The sequence below is a fragment of the Mastigoproctus giganteus genome, chromosome 1 (genome assembly GCF_048544385.1).
Source record: "Mastigoproctus giganteus isolate SK-2022 chromosome 1, ASM4854438v1, whole genome shotgun sequence".
Lineage (NCBI taxonomy): Eukaryota > Metazoa > Arthropoda > Arachnida > Uropygi > Thelyphonidae > Mastigoproctus > Mastigoproctus giganteus.
In genome coordinates, this window is record NC_143575.1 from 200767516 (window position 1) to 200779950 (window position 12435).

Below are 12435 nucleotides of genomic sequence, written 5' to 3' on the forward strand. Positions count from 1 at the left end.
TAGTGTTACAGTGAAAGAGTTGGAATTTTTATAACATAGAATGTGTTGTAACATTTAGTAGGCCATTCCTAATAGAGGAGATGGATGAATAGACAAAAAGTAAATTGAGCTTGACGAGTTTTAGATTGAACTGCAGAATCACTAATGACCATTGCTTGTGTTCGAGTGGATTTAATAAAACAAGTTGAAACACACTTCTTGTGGAGAGGTCAATGCTTTTGATTATTAACTTGGTCTGAATATAATTGTTTAGTCTTAATTTTTTTTTTTTTTCAAAAAAATCAAGAATATCATACTGTACTACCATGTCTCAGCAAAGAAAAGTATGTGCTAAGTAAGATGCTGTTACTTTAATTTGTTTTCTGTTCATAATTTATGCTATTTTCAGATTGTTAGCCTTTAATTCTGTTTTGATTCATGCCATTCTATTTCCTATTTGATTTTTAATCTTAGTCTGTGTAAATCCTCTTTTCTAATGCTTACTTGACACCATTGATTCAGTTTCCTCTTGGTCTGCCTTTAGATCTTTTACTTCATTTTACCTTTGAATATCTGTTTAGCTAGCTAATTGTTATTCTCCCATCCTTTCTATGTGGGCACCATCTTATTCTTTCTTCTGTTATTTTTAATTGCATTATTTCCTCATCTTACTTCATTTGGAATTTACTTATTTCAATAAAGTATAAAAGTCCTTTGTGAGTTCAGGAATAAGATACATTAATATTCTAGAAGTCACTGATTGAACAGAAGTGGGAACGGAAATATGAAAAATTTTAATGAAATTTTAAGGGAATAAATAAAGTTTGCCCTTGCACAAGGTGAATGAAATGGTCGGAGAAAGAAGGATAACTATAAAATGTCTGTGAGATGTCTTTCACACATAAATATATGCCAACCAGGCTAGTCAGGTGGGTCAAGTGCCTGCTTGGCAACCAAAAGGTCGCAGGTTTGAATCCTGCCTTGGGCATGGATTAGAGTAAAATGCAAAAACTTTGGGAGGTGCATTATGGCCACAGAAGCCGATGTGCCAAACATAAATATATCCTAAATAAATTACATAACTGAGAAGAGAATTTTCAGAAGTGAAAAACTTTGGGAAACCAGCAAGATGATATGTCTCCTTACTGGACAAGAACTCTCACAAACTGAAATGAATTTTAAAAGAACCTAATGGAGCGAAAACAGAGGTTGTGTGACCTATGTAAAGAAAGGATGGCAAAAATAAACCTGAGAAAATGTAACAGCAAATTTAGCCACTTATATCTCATCTCTTTAGGGAACACTACAAGGCACTCCAAAAAACAACATTTTGGAATTCAAAAGTACATCAACAAGGGTGTCAAGACTAATACTCAAGATTTCTAAGAGGTACAAGTTAAAGGTGATTTATGCACCAACATCGAGCCATGATGATGAAGAGGTTGAAGAAATGTACACCGAAATTGAGAGTCTTCTAGATGAGCAGAAAATCAACCACTACACTATTATTATAGGGGACTTCAATGCTAAGGTTGGAAAAAGACAAAACAGCACAGAAAGGGGAACTATAGGAAATTTCGGAATTGGTGAAAGAAATGAAAGAAGTGAAAGACTTGTGGAATTTGCAGAATCTCAAGGATTGTCAGTAATGAACACTTTTTTAAAGAAAAGGGTGAACAGAAAGTGGACATGGAAGAGTCCAAATGGATTAACAACTAATGAAATCGACTTCACCCTCACTAAGAGAAGATATATTGTGAGTGATGTTACCGTCCTGAATAAGGTAAATGTTGGAAGTGATCACAGAATGGTAAGATGTACGCTTGATAGAGATGTAGGAAAGGAAAGGAAAAAACTGACTCGAGTAAATAATACAAAGGTCTTTGAGATAACAGAAGAGGAGAAAGAGCATTATGTACTGGAACTAAGAACAAGTTTGAGCTTCTGCAGACTGCTTAGGAACAAGATATCGACGAGGAATATTACAACTTTCTGAAAGTGATAAAGCCCAAGAAACCTATAGAGAAAAAGAAATCCAAAGAAGAAAAAAATCAGTCAAGAAACACTTGTTATGATGAACCGAAGGCAAAAAATGAAGAGCAAGGAGAAAATTGAGTATACTGAATTATGCAAAGCCATTAGAGAGAGAGACTCAGAGAGGACATGATTTAACACAAGAAAAGTAAAACAAGCATTAAGGGAAAACAAAGGATTTCAATTAGCAGCCATGAGCAGTAATTCAGAAAAACCAATGATACTGAAACTAAAGAATAGCGATGGTGTACTTATAAACAGCAGAGAAGGCATAATTCAAAAAGCAGAAGACTACTATAGAGAATTATACAAGGAACGAGGGAATGATGCCAGCAGTGGGGAAGATGGATTGCAAATTAGCACCACATGCGACATACCCGATATTCTTCCTGATGAGGTAGAACATGTATTGAAGAAAATGAAGAATCAGAAAGCCCTGGAGGAAGATGAAGTTATTGTAGAGTTGTTAAAATTGGGAGGAAGAGACATAACACAAAAACTGGCAAGGCTCTTCACAAAGTGCATTAGAAAAGGTGTGACGCCTAAGCAGTGGAATAATGCAATCATAGTTTTGCTGCATAAGAAAGGAGATAAATCAGAAATTGGAAATTACAGACAATTAGCTTGTTATCCCACATCTACAAGTTGTTCACAAGGGTCATTACTAACAGGTTAGAAAGAATACTTGATGAGAATCAACCGAAAGAGCAAGCTGGCTTTAGGACAGGATTCTCAACTATGGATCACCTTCATGTAATATCACAGCTAATGGAGAAAACAAATGAATATAAAACACCATTATGCCTGCATTTGTGGATTAGAAAGGCATTTGACTCCATACAGCATAAGGCAATGTTTCGGGCACTGGAAAGACAAGGCATAGATATCCCACATATTATGATTTTGAAGAAAATATATGAGAGTGCTAGCTCCTTTATTAGACTAGACAAAGACGGTAGGAAATTTAAAATCGAGAAAGGAGTTCGACAAGGAGACACAATATATCCAAAGCTGTTTACTGCTGCCCTTGAAGCTTTCAGAAGATTAGACTGGTCGCAGAAAGGAGTCAATGTGAACGGAGAGTACCTAAACCATTTACGATTTGCAGATGACATTGTGATCATAAGCCACAATCCGAAAGAATTAGAGGAAAATCTTAATCAGTTATGCACAGTTAGTAAGGATTTTGGACTAAAGATGAATATGGATGGCTAAAACAAAAGTAATAATGTACAAGTATGCCACAGAAAGGGAAATAATGATTGAAGGAGCAGTAATTGAAAAGGTGGAGTCATATACTTATCTGGGACAAGTTATTATCTGTAATAATGATAAATGGCTGGAAGTCAAGAGAAGAATAAATTTTGGATGGATAGCATTCAGGAAATATAGTCACGTACTGAAGAGCAATATCCCAGTTTGTCTGAAATGTAAAATAATGAACCAATTTTATACTCCCCACCATGACTTATGGAAGTGAAACTTGGGCACTCACCAAAAGAATGGAAGAGAAGCTGAGAACTAAACAGCAAAGAATGGAACGAATTGTATTGCGAATCAGACTGTTAGATAAGAAGAGAAACACATGGATCAGGCGGCAAACTCAAGTAAAGGACATTCTTATCAAAACTAAAGAACTAAAATGGTCTTGGGCAGGACACATAGCTCGAAGACATGATGACAGATGGACTAAGAAAATAACAGAATGGTACCCAAGAGGAGCTAGAAGAAAACCTGGAACACAAAGGCGGAGATAGATAGATAGATGAAATTCATGAGTTTGTGGGTTGTAAATGGATGGCCAGTGCTCAAAACAGAAGAAACTGGAAAGTTGCTGGAGAGGCCTTCATCCTGCAGTGGATTGAAAATGGCTGATGATGATGACAAGGCACTCTAGTGGGAAAAGGAAGAATGTGATGTTTCTATATCCCCTCAACCCAGAAACATCTGAGATGAGTGGCTGTCTTCCTGGAGAATATAATATATGTGTTTGGTTATTTTTGTATTTCCTCATTTGGAATTTGCTTATTTTTGTATTTCCTTATTGCTTCCACCTGTTAGTTCTATTTGTTTTTCTGATGATTACAATTTTTGATTAGTTCGTTTTTTTCCCTTGTCCAGGTCTCAGTTCCATAGGCTAAATAGGGTTAAAAGCTGTTATAAACAGCCTTTGTTTTTTGATAATTTCCCTTTTGCTTCAAATTAATTTGTTTAACTGTATTCCATTTTAACTGATTTACAGTTGGCAGTTGTAGACAGCAGATGCACTTTTTTGATGCTTACAGATTATTCCGTGTTTGGCTTAAGACTTAAGCACCATGTTTACTTTGCTTAATTTTTATAATTCTAAAAATTTAATTTCTGAAATCGCTTTTTTTTTTTTTTTTTTTTTTTGTAAATGTAATTCTTACATTTAGAAAAGTTAATTATTGTAAGATATTTTCTTTTTTGAACTTTTAAGTTTAAATTCTGTAAGTTTCAGTAGCAGCAAACTTTAGTTATATGCTTAATTTCTGTTATATTTTAAAATTTAATAGTAGCTTCCAGATAGTTACTAATGTTATACCTTTGTTTGTGGTGTTGTGCCTTTCTGTGGGGCCTCTGTAGCCGAGTGGTCAGGAGCGGGAGCGCAGTAGCACACGCTCTTTGAGTAGACCGGGGTTCAAGCCCCTGACTTCTGAATACGGTCGATCTGCCAACCCGCACTGGACCAGCGTGGCAGATTATGGTCCATTTCCCTCAGCATGAATTGTTGAGGAGGCTTCCATCCTGCAGTGGGTTGATAATGGCTGCACTTTACCTTTTTTTTAACTTGCTGTGTGGAAAAGCTCTGGTGACCTCAGTAATAATCATGTTTGTTATTTTCTGTTCTAGCAAAATGCATCATCAAGATGGTTTGGGAAAAAAGGTAATATCACAAAAACATTGCACACACATTTTTGAGTTATTTTTGGTCTGTGGCCCATGGATAATTTTTGGAAACCATTTTGGCTGTGATTGCTCAGGGCTATCAACTTCTGCCACTTGAAACAAAAGCGAATGCTTTTTTTTTTTTTTTTTTAGTGGACAACTAATTTGACAATGTGACTTGAAGGGAACAGGTATTAAAGTGTATACCTGCTCTGAAGAACATGTTGTAAGCAACTATGTTGGATGTATTAGCTGCAATGAACATAAGGCTTGTTTTGCACATGTTTTCACACCAATGGTAGGAGTATAATTGATGAATTTGAGGTGCGGTGGATTCCGGTTATTTGGGCCACCGGTTAATCGGGGCAGCCGTTTATTTGGGGCAAATCTTAAAAAGCAGAACCCAGTCGAGAAAATAGCCAGATTTTACTTTGCTTAATTGGGACAAAATGCCGTTTAATCAGGGCAGGAGACCGCACCACTGGAGATTACCCTAAGATTTTCTCTGACCGTACCACATAGTTTGGTTGGATTTTTGGAGGTCACAACCATAAAACAATAAAAACAATTAGCAGTCACCCCGGACACAGTAGCATGAATGTTTATCTTACAATGACTGAGATCCATAGGGTTTGAGGCAGATAATGCAGACGGCTTGCCATTCCTCTGCTGCATAGTCTACAATTTAGATGGGACTTTAATTTGTTTAATTGTTTATTGGGCTTTTCTGTTAGTGCAATCTATCGTAGATGGATAGTAAACTCTATCTTATTGAATTTGCGATAATACTGACAGCTGGAATTCTGTGGGTTATTATGGTAAAATGTGTTTACACTTCCATGGAATCTTCAATCATATAAAAAAAAAAATAATTTTCAGAATCTTCTCTTCATTCCTATTTTTAAAGCTTTGTAACTCGTTACTCCATTCCCACTTGCGCGTATTGTGTTACTTGCAATTTGTGTGTGCAGTGTTTTTTTTTGTTATTGATTGCTTATCTTTTTACTGTTTTAAATTTTAACCCCCACCCACAAATGTCAGTGAACAGAAATGTCAACTAGTTCGTATGTACATATTACAGTACGTATTAATTATTCCGATTTTCACGTATATTCTTCCGATTTTCACGTATATTTTAATTGGTAAGGTAATAAAGGGTAAATTTGTGCTTAATATATCTTTACTTTTATAGCCTGTAGATAACATTCCTCCTATTTTTGCTAATTAGAATCGCTGTTTAATACAATTAAAATTCAATTCACAAACGTGATCATAATGATCGGCGCTTACTGCACATCGTATAGTGAACGGTACTTTACTACGGTGAGTTCGTCGTAACGTTGTACAGTGAACTAATTGTAAAGGGGGGGGTACATTGTATTTTTAACTACTGTATTTATGTGAAACTTTGGATAATTGGGGCAGTCGCTTAATTGGGCCAAAATGCACTAGTCCCGATGTGTCCCAAATAACCGGAATCGACTGTATTAGTTAAATCAGCCCTTGACAAATTTGTTTAAGATCTTGTTGTCACCTGTGAAAAGTTAGTTGCCATGTAAGGAGCTGGAAATACTAAAAGAAAAGGTTTTCTAGAACAGTCATTACACAAAAATGCACATCTTTATGTCATGAGATGAAGTAAAAATACCCACGTTTACCTTGCTTGTTAATGTTAAATAATGCTAACCTCCCAAAGTGGTCAGTAGCAATCAAACTTGTGCTGTCATAAAGAATAGTTAATAACTAAACCCTGTGAAAATTAAAAGCTTATAAATTTCTTTGTGATTTACTTTTAGCTGTATGCTAAATTAATTATAAATGATATTACTATATATTTATTATAAATGATAAATCATTACCAGCATATCAAAGCAACACAAATAAAAAACTATAAGGGTTGATAAATATTACCAGGTAATATTTATCGTCTCTTGTAGTTATCTGAGTTACGGATTGTGCCTACGAACAGAGTACCATAAGAAAACCAGTACAACTCTTAATGTGGAAATGAATACACAAACTTAGGAAAAAATTATGCTTAACTAATTAGTTTAAAGTCCCATCTAAATTGTAGACTATGCAGCAGAGGAATGGCAAGCCGTCTGCATTATCTGCCTCAAACCCTATGGATCTCAGGCATTGTAAGATAAACATTCATGCTACCGTGTCCGGGGTAACTGACATGACTGTTCTTATACCATGGAGATCAGCTGTGAAGAAAGCTATATGGTCAGTCAAAACTCAAATGTATCTCTCAACACTAAACGTAAGAATCCTTTACAAGCCTGGGAAAATAAAATTGGTAGAAGAAGAAGAATTGAAAAAAGATCAAATGGGATATCGTAGGAATGTCAGAGACACATTGGACAGAAGAAGGAACACTGAATGTGACAGAGGGAAGAATATTTTACTCAGGGAGAAAAGACAACATACATAGAGAAGGAGTCACTTTCATAGTAAAGAAATATCTATTAAATTCATTAATAGAAATTCACCCACACAGCTCAAGAATGATAAGTTTAAGAATAAAAGGTAAAGAAAAAGGAATCTTCATAAAAATAATCCAGGTATATGCCCCAGACTAATAATGGGAGACTTTAACGCAAAAGTTGGAGGCTTTTCACAGACTTCAGCGACGTATTAGGAAAGTTCAGGATAGGAAATAGAAATGAGCGAGGGGAAGAACTCTTGAACTTCTACAAAGAAAATAAACTATTCATCACTAACATACTGTTCTACCACAGATCTCAACATAAGTATACATGGACATCACCAGATGGAAATACAAAAAACTGCATTGACTACATTTTAATAAATAACAACTGGAAATCATCCATTCAAAATGCTAAAACTCTTAGAAGTACAGATTTTGATACCAACCATGAACTACTAGTAGAACAATTAAATGGAAATTTAAAAATACAAAACCAAAGAACAGTAGAGCAACATTAAATATATCACGATTTGAAGAAGACAAAATAAAGGAAATTTATGGGAAAACACTACAAGAAAAATTAAAAGATATAAGCTATTCATCATCTGTGGAAAATATATGGGAGAAAAGTAAACAAATGACTAAAGATGCAGTCATAGAAACCTTGGGAACAAAACCAAAACCAAATAATCCTTGGATTACAGCAGAAATTTTAGATGTATGGATGGAAAAAAGACAAATGAAAAACCTCCTAAACAAAGAAAATTGTCAAGAAAAAGGAAAAAATATAAAACCCTAAAAAACAGAATAGACAACCTATGTAAAGCTGCTAAAAGTAAATGGTTGGAAGACAAAGCAAAGCAGCTTGAAGAAGCAAATAAACATCATGACTCTAAAACAACTTACTGGGTTATAAAGGAACTCTCTAAAACATACATCCCGAAAACACTGATGATGAAAAATAAAAACAATATAAAAACAGGAAACATGCAAGAAATTAAAAAAAATGTGGAAAGAATATTACCAAACCCTGTTTAAAGGGGAAAGAAAAAACGCTCTTAACTTAGATAATAGAAGAGATAAAGCACCCTCGTTAACAAAAGAAGTAGTTCAGAAAGCAATTAGCCAAATGAAGAATGACAAGGCACTCGGAAATGATGGTATCCAAGCAGAACTATGGAAATTCAGAGGAGATGCAATGTTAAAACACCTTGCACGATTGTTTAATCTAATTTTATTTACAGGTGATATACCAGAAGACTGGAAAAGTGGAATAATAGTACCTATACACAAAAAAGGAGATAAAGAAAATCATCAGAATTACAGACCCATTACCCTTTTAAACCATATACAGTCCATTCCGGTTATTTGGAACACATCGGGACTAGTGCATTTTGTCCCGATTAAGTGGCTGCCCCAATTATCCGAAGTTTCATGTAAATAGTTAAAAATACAATGTACCCCCCCTTTTTTTTTTTACAATTGGTTCACAGTACAATCAAATCACGTTACGACGAACTCAACATAGTAAAGTACCGTTCACTATACAATGTGCAGTAAGCGCCGGTCATTGTGATCAAGTTTGTGAATTGAATTTTAATTTTATTACACAGCGATTCTAATTAGCGAAAATAGGAGGAATATTATCCACAGGCTATAAAAGCAAAGATATATTAAGCACAAATTTACCCTTCATTACCTTACCAATTAAAAAATACGTGAAAATCTGAAGAATATACGTGATAATTGGAATAATTAATACGTACTGTAATATGTACATACAAACTAGTTGACATTTCTGTTCACTGACATTTGTGGGTGGGTGGTTAAAATTTAAAACAGTAAAAAGATAAGCAATCAATAACAAAGAATACGGCACACACACAAATTGCAAGTAACACGATACGCGCAAGTGAGAACGGAGTAACGAGTTACAAAGCTTTAAAAATAGGAATGAAGAGAAGATCTGAAAATAAATTTTTTTATTTGATTGAAGATTTCATGGAAGTGTAAACACATTTCACCATAATAACCCACAGAATTCCAGCTGTCGGTATTATCGCAAATTCAATAATATCGAGTTTACTGTCCGTTTATGATAGATTTCACTAACAGAAAAGCCCAATAAACAGGTGATGCTAATTGTTTTATGGTTGTGACCTCCGGAATTTTGACCGAACCACGTGGTACCGTCGGAGACAATCGTAGGGTAATCTCCAGTGCTGCGTCTCCTGCCCCGATTAAACAGCATGCTGTCCCAATTAAGCGAAGTAAATCCTGGCTATTTTCTCGATTGGTTTCGTTTTTTAAGATTTGCCCCAAATAAACGGCTGCCCCGATTAACCGGTGGCTCAAATGACTGGAATCCACTGTATATAAAATATTTATAAGGATCTTACAAAATAGGATGCTTAAAATATATGAAGAAACAATAGGGGAAGAACAAGCAGGATTTAGAAAAGACCGATCAACAATAGACCAAATATTCACACTAAAGATCATTGCAGAAAAATATGGAAAAAGAAGAAACCTCTTTATCTGTGCCTCATCCATTTCAAGCAGGCGTTTGACCCTGTAAACAGAGAAAATTTAATGAAGCAACTACAAAAAATCCAACTTGATCATGAAATAATCACGTTTGTAAACAATTTCTACAAAAACAGAGCAATAGTAAAATTCAACAACCTTAAAACAGAATAATTTTAAATAGAGAAAGGAGTCATGCAGGGATGCCCTTTATCTCCATATCTATTTAATACCTACCTAGAAGAACTAATGAAATTAATTGAAGAAAAAAGAGACACAATAATAAATGGGAAAAAATATAAAACACCTAAAATATGCAGATGATATTGTGATTTTAACAGAAACCAAAGAAATATTAACAAAACATCGATAAAGCAAGCAACAATTATGGAATTAATATTAATATAAATAAAACCAAAGTAATGAAAATCAGAAAAAACATCATCATCATCAACCATTTTCAATCCACTGCAGGATGAAGGCCTTTCCAGCAACTTTCCAGTTTCTTTTGTTTTGAGCACTGGCCATCCATTTACTACCCACAAACTCATGAATTTCATCAATCCGTCTCCGCCTTTGTCTTCCAGGTTTTCTTCTAGCTCCTCTTGGATACCATTCTGTTATTTTCTTAGTCCATCTGTCATCATCATGTCTTCGAGCTATTTGCCCTGCACAAGACCATTTTAGTTCTTTAGTTTTGATAAGAATGTCCTTTACTTGAGTTTGCTAGCTAATCCATGTGTTTCTCTTCTTATCTAACAGTCTGATTCCCAGTATAATTCGTTCCATTCTTCGCTGTGTAGTTCTCGGCTTCTCTTCCATTCTTTTGGTGAGTGCCCAAGTTTCACTTCCATAAGTCATGGTGGGGAGTATACATTGGTTCATTATTTTACGTTTCAGACAAACTGGGATATTGCTCTTCAGTATGTGACTATATTTCCTCAATGCTATCCATCCAAAATTCATTCTTCTCTTGACTTCCAGCCATTTATCATTTTTATAGCTAATAACTTGTCCCAGATAAGTATATGACTCCACCTTTTCAATTACTGCTCCTTCAATCATTATTTCCCTTTCTGTGGCATACTTGTTCATTATTACTTTTGTTTTAGCCATATTCAACTTTAGTCCAAAATCCTTACTAACTGTGCATAATTGATTAAGATTTTCCTCTAATTCTTTGGGATTGTGGTTTATGACCACAATGTCAACTGCAAATCATAAATGGTTTAAGTACTCTCCATTCACATTGACTCCTTTCTGCGACCAGTCTAATCTTCTGAAAGCTTCCTCAAGGGCAGCAGTAAACAGCTTTGGAGATAGTGTCTCCTTGTCGAACTCCTTTCTCAATTTTAAATTTCCTACTGTCTTTGTCTAGTCTAATAAAGAAGGTAGCACTCTCATATATTTTCTTCAAAATCATAATATATGGGTTATCTATGCCTTGCCTTGTCTTTGCAGTGCCCGAAACATTGCCTTATGCTGTATGGAGTCAAATGCCTTTTCATAATCCACAAATGCCAGGCATAATGGTGTTTTATATTCGTTTGCTTTCTCCATTAGCTGTGATGGTGATCCATAGTTGAGAATCACCTCCTATGGATCACCTCCATTACGTGAAGGTGATCCATAGTTGAGAATCCTGTCCTAAAGCCAGCTTGCTCTTTCGGTTGATTCTCATCAAGTATTCTTTCTAATCTGTTAGTAATGACCCTTGTGAACAACTTGTAGATGTGGCATAACAAGCTAATTGGTCTATAATTTCCAATTTCTGATTTATCTCCTTTCTTATGCAGCAAAACTGTGATTGCATTATTCCACTGCTTAGGCGTCACAACTTTTCTAATGCACTTTGTGAAGAGCTGTGCCAGTTTTTGTGTTATGTCTCTTCTTCCCAATTTTAACAACTCTACAATAACTTCATCTTCCCCCGGGGCTTTCTGATTCTTCATTTTCTTCAATGCATGTTCTACCTCATCAGGAAGAATATCAGGAAGAATGTCGTATGTGTTGCTACTTTGCAATCCATCTTCCCCCACTGCTGGCATCATTCCCTCGCTCCTTGTATAATTCTCTATAGTAGTCTTCTGCTATTTGAATTATGCCTTCTCTGCTGTTTATAAGTACACCATCGCTATTCTTCAGTTTCAGTATCATTTGTCTTTCTGTATTACTGCTCATGGCTGCTGATTTAAATCCTTTATTTTCCCTTAATGCTTGTTCTACTTTTCTTGTGTTAAATCTTCTTATGTCCTCTCTGAGTCTCTTTCTAATGGCTTTGCATAACTCAGTATACTCAGTTTTCTCCCTCTCAATGTTTTTCTTGCTTTTCATTTGTCGTCTTCGGTTCATCAAAGCAAGGAACAATTATGGAATTAATATTAATATAAATAAAACCAAAGTAATGAAAATCAGAAAAAACATAGAAGACATAAACATCCAAAATCAACAAATAGAACAAGTACAAAAATTTGTATACCTGGGCTCTCTAATAACCGGAAACCTAAGTAATATTGACCAAATTAATCACAGACTGAACATCGGATGGACAA

General features: G+C 35.1%; 1 protein-coding gene across 1 annotated transcript in view; it reads left to right on the forward strand.

Annotated features, from left to right (window-relative positions):
- The window catches only part of LOC150091450 (exportin-4-like), a 748459-nt gene that overhangs the window by 17611 nt on the left and 718413 nt on the right, over positions 1 to 12435 (forward strand). The gene's annotated exons all lie outside the window — the stretch shown is intronic.